Here is a 5,750-nt window from a genome sequence, read left to right as displayed (position 1 = left end):
CAGGAGAATCACTTGAACCCAAGGAGCAGAGGTTGCATGAGCTGAGATTGTGCCACTGTGCTTCAGCCTGAGTGACAGAGCCAGACTCTGTCTCAAAACAAAAAACAAAAAACAAACAAACAAAAAAAACCACTCTCTTCTTAGTCTCAATGTAATGAGTTTTTGCTTATTATGGATATCTGATGGCACGTTTTTCTTATGATATTAAATTCCTAAACTTTTGTTACTTACTTTTGCCTTCAATTCTATTGCAATCAACTTAATTTTGGTTATTGCTATTATGGTATGCAAGTTTCATTTCCATTATTTTCAAAATTTTTTTCATAGATGTATCACTATTAAATAGTTCAAAGCTGGATTATCATTTTATTTAGTTTTAATTCAACCTGAGTGTCTGTGCCATTTTAATAGGGAAGTTTAGCTTTTCATGTCTAGTGTGATAACAGATAAATTTGCATATTTCTACTATCTCAATTGTATTTTCCATTTTTTAACCCTGACCTTTAGCTGACTTCTTTTTTTTCTTCTTATTTTCTGGCCTCTGGGGATGCTATTGATTGTTGGCTTAGCTTCCTTACTTTTTCCACTTGCTCTTTAAAATATTCAGATTTTCTAACTTTCTAGTAAACTTCATAGCTTTTATCCTCTTTCTGCATGAGATAATTGTATTAATGTACCCAACCTGGTGAAGGCCCTTCCTTATATCTCATCCCTTATTGATTTTAATATTTCTATTGCAGCTTACTCTTTGGAATAACATTTTAATATTATGTTAACATTATAGTCACAATTAACATTAATTAATAGATTTAACAACATGGCTCATAGTGGCCCTTATTTATCTTGCACATTGACACATAGAACTTCCTATTTATTTCATTTTATTTATATTTATGATAAAGTATATCCTTTCATATTGTTTGTATAAAGATCTAAATGAAACAGTTTTGGAGTCACTTGTGCCTGAAAAACATCTTTCTTTCTTTTATGAACAGTTGCCAATGATAATTTTGTTTAGAATTCTATATTTTTAGAACTTGTGCATAAGCATTTCAAATATATTGTGATAGACAATATATTTCTAAGGTGATGCCAATGGTCCCCATAGAGGTGTCCAGACCTGTGTGCCATTCCCTCCCATAGAGTTTGGTAGGAGTTGTGCCTTACTTCTAGTTATGCAGAATATAGAGAAGGTGAAAAAAATTGTGATGCAATTAATGATCCCAAAGTAGTTGATTTTAAGTAAATCCAGTGGGTGATTATCTTGGGCAGGTCTAACTTCAGCAGAGGGAAAGGTTCTCCTTGTGGGCTCAATTATATAAGCAGCCATATTGGAGGAGCCCACATGTCCTCTTGGCTGTAGCGGGTAGACTTTAAAGTGACCCTCAATGCCTCTCACCTTCTGGTGTTCACACCCTTGTGTATGATGATACACTCCTTGGTTGTTTCCAAGATCATGGGATGTGACTTCTGTGTATTGTTTACCTTATGCTACATAAAACTCAATCTTGCCAGCAGACTCTTGCTAGATTCCTTCTCTTGCTGACTTTGAAGCAGTCAGTCATCAGGGTGAGAGGCCCAACTGTCAAGCTGCTGAGAATGACCTAAGATGGGGGACTGGTCTTTGGCAGCAAGAAATGGACAGAACTCTCAGTCCTGGAGCTGCAAGTAACTTAATTCTGCCAACAACCTGGCTATACCTGAACCAGATTCTTCCTTCTTTGAATCTCCAGATAAGAACACAACCAGCCAACATCTTGACTGCATGCTTGTGAGACCCTGAGCTCTACACCCACTTAAGCCGTGCTGAGGTCCCTGATCTGCAGAAACTGTGATAATCAGTAGTGGTTGTCATAAGCTGCTATGTTTTGGGGGTAATTTATTACACAGCAAGAATTACTAATACACATCTAATTCTATTATAATGTCAGTGTGGTGTAGAGTTAAAGGGTCTGGTTCTGAATCCAAACAAACTTTATCTCTGACTCAATATGCTCATGTATTAATTAAAGCAATTAACAGCCCTCTATATTAAGGGTTAAGAGATTTAATAAATTAACATTTTATTCATGTGATGACTAATCAGAGTGAGTAAATTGGAATACATATGTCAAAAAAATACCTAAAATTATTGTTGTTGTTCCTCTTCAAAGAACTGATCATGCTCAGAGATTCATGTTTCTTAGTTATTATTTTTTTCTATCCCAAGACAAAATGTGGAGCACAACTTAGAATATTTACCTTAAGGATACATGCTTTCAGAACATTTGACCTTCTGTTGATTGCGCAACAGGTTTGAATATTAGATCCTTCATCTCCCAAGATCTTTCTAATTATTTGCTGTTTACACTCACCTGCAAACCTCAGCAATTTATTGATTTTTGAAGTTAACACAGATTTTTTGTCTCTCTGTCTTTTATTTAACAATGCCAAAAGGCTTTTTATAAACACGTTGTGGCCTTTATATGAACTAACAGAATCCACCCTGCTGGAATGGATACTAAGATATCATCCAGGCATAGAAGACTTTTTATAAGACCTTAGCTTTGGAACTGCTGGTCATCAAATGCTCATGTATGCTCTTGCTCTGACTTGTAATCCAAATGTAGAAAAATAGATTGCTCTCTTTCACTTATCTAACATTCAACATTGCAATTTCAAAAAAAAAAAAAAAGAACTATTCCAATATGCCTCATAGTTCTTATAAACATTATTAACACTTTGTTATTCATTCACATTTTTATTGATGCCCATGTTAGTTAACTCTTTAAAAGGAAATCTCTGTTTTCCTTACATTTGTTCAAACTAAATAGATCAAACAAGAAAATTAACAAATACAAACAAATGTTAGATGACTAATGCATAATAACAGCATTATTTAAATTTTCACTCAATGCTGCTTGATTTATTAATTCTCCCAAACCACTTTGCTTGACTGAGAGTCTTTAAAAAATTAATAAATGCTTCCACTGTTATAAGTGATCAATTATCAACCTGCTACATTTGCTGAACATTTGGGAACAGATATTGTGTTAGTTTACTACTGTTTTGTAATAACATAGAGGACTAAAACAACATATGTTTATTATCTCATAGTTTCTGTAAGTCATGTAGGTATGGCTTAGCTGGGTCCTCTGCTCAAGTTCTCAATAGGCTGCCATCAAGGGGGTAGCTAGGCTGTGTTCTCATCTAGAGGCTTACATGTGGAGGGGGCTATTTTCAAACTCATTTGATAGAATTTATTTCCTTTCAGCTATGTGTTTGGAGACTCCCAGTTGTACTACCTCTTGATTAGAGGCCACAGTTGGGTAATAGAAGCTACCCACACTCCACAGAGGCCACTCACTCTTCCTTGCTACTTGAATTTCTCCAATATGGCCTCTTATTTCATCAGGCCTTCAAAGAGCATCTCTCACCTCAGTGAGAGATCAGTCTTTTTTAGGCCTTTCTCCTGATTAAATCAGACTCACCCATCATAATCTCCACAGCAGACAACTCAAAATCAACTGATTCAGGATATAAATTACATGTAAAAAAACTCCCTTCAGCTTTGCCATGTTTTGGCTAGATGAAAGTCACTATTCCTGCCTATGTTGAAGGGGAAGGACTTGTATATGAACCACTGAACCATGGGGACTTCCCTAGCCTGGGTCCACCACAGACCCTGTGAATAATAAACAAGAGGAACTCTATATTGGTAGGAGATTATTAGCAAGGATAAAATAGCTGATAACTAAATTTACACATACACACAAATACACACACAAAAGTCATCAACCTGGTACTGAGATTTGAGTCTTCGTCCTAGTTTTTCCATTAATTTTGTAATCTTCGGCAAGCCAGTTGACCCCTCCGAGTCTTAGTATTATTTCTAAACTAAGTCCTTAGGCCAGAGAAAGTCACATACTGCCATTCTTCTGTAACCTACTATCATTCTTTGATATCTGTGACATATTCATATTATATTGCATTGTATTGTGTTGCGTTGTGTTGTGTTGTGTTGTGTTGTGTTGTGTTGTATTGTATTAGAGTCTTACTCTGTTGACCAGGCTGGAGTGCAGTGGCAGCATCATGGCTCACTGCAACCTCCAGCTCTCAGGTTCAAGTGATTCTCCTGCCTCAGCCTCCCAAGTAGCTGGGACTACAAGGAAGTACCATGATGGCCAGCTATTTTCATTTTCATTTGTTTTTTTTTTTTTTTTAGTAGAGACGGGGCTTCACCATATGGGCCAGTCTGGTCTCAAACTCCTGACCTCGTGATCCACATGCCTTGGCTTCCCAAAGCACTGAGATTACAGGTGTGAGCCACCACAGCCAGCCAATTCTAGCTTTTTACCTAAAAATATGTATGTGGGACAGCTTAGGAGTGAACTTGAAAAAAGGGAAAGAAAAGAAAAGGAAAATATGTAAACCAGGCTGGGTTTTGTCCTGAGCTCTTACTTTCGCTTCAGCTCTATCATTTATTCTACAACTCAAATAATTTTTTTGAAAAAATTTATATTCAGCTATTCTGACATATTCATGTTTCTTTTATCCTGAAAAATATCCTAAAAGAGTCAAGTACCTTCATTAGACACAGGCAGACATTCTTCGCAAATAGAAAGATATACCAATTCCTTGGGAAGCTTATACCTTCACCAAAACAGAACCCTCATATTTTTTTTAAGATTCATGGCTAGAAAGGAGAAAAGGGGACATTCAAATGCTGCAAACATTTTTTTAAAAACTCAATTTTAAAATTTTTAAAAATCAATAAACATAATCCATCACATTAACAGAACCAATCACAAAACCGCATGATTATCTAAATAGTTGCAGAAAAGTCCTTTGACAAAATTCAACTCCACTTCATGCTAAATACTCTGAATAAACTAGGTATTGATGGAACATATCTCAAAATAGTAAGAGCTATTTATGACAAACCCAGAACCAATATCATACTGAATGGGCAAAAGCTGGAAGCATTCTCTTTGAAAACTGGCACAAGGCAAAGATGCCCTCTCTCACCACTCCTGTTCAACATAGAATTGGAAATTCTGGTTAGGGCAATCAAACAAGAGAAAGAAATAAAGGTTATTCAAATGGGAAGAGAGGAAGTCAAATTGTCTCTGTTTGCAGATGACATAACTATATATTTAGAAAACCCAATCATCTCAGCCCAAAGTCTCCTTAAGCAGATAAGCAACTTCAGCGAAGTCTCAGGATACAAAAATCAATCTAGGTGCCCATCCGCAGTGGCCTGCATAAAGAAAATGTGGTACATCTACATCATGGAATACTACACAGTCATAAAAAAGAATGAAATCATGTTCTAGATGAGATTTCCTGCCATCCCAAAGAGCCTGGGAGACCACAACAGAGAGCTCAATGCTACTCTGAATTCCCATAAAGGAAAGAGGATGGGAGCAGGAAGTTTGTGAATGCTGATCTGGTAGAACTCCAGCCAATACTGGCCATCATGATCCTGAGTCTCCAGTAAAGGACTCACCTAGTTGTCCCAGCCATCCTCAGTCACTGGAGGGATTAAGTCTCTGGGTAGAATAGGCAAGTTGCTAACTAGGTGATGGATTTCAAAGCCCAGCATCTTGGGCTCTCAGTAAATATCATTCCCTGGAGTCAAGGAATTGAGAAGCACATTTTTCACAGCCACAGAAAGGGCCAATTTGTCCCAGAGAGGAAATCTCTCCAGGTCCCCAGAGCATGGAATTGCAGGACACACTTACCTAGAAACCTGTATAAAGTCATCTCTT

This window comes from Gorilla gorilla, chromosome Y (assembly GCF_029281585.2).
Source record: "Gorilla gorilla gorilla isolate KB3781 chromosome Y, NHGRI_mGorGor1-v2.1_pri, whole genome shotgun sequence".
Taxonomy (NCBI): Eukaryota; Metazoa; Chordata; class Mammalia; order Primates; family Hominidae; genus Gorilla; species Gorilla gorilla.
The sequence above is the reverse complement of the archived record's forward strand: the minus strand, read 5'-3'. Positions refer to the sequence as shown.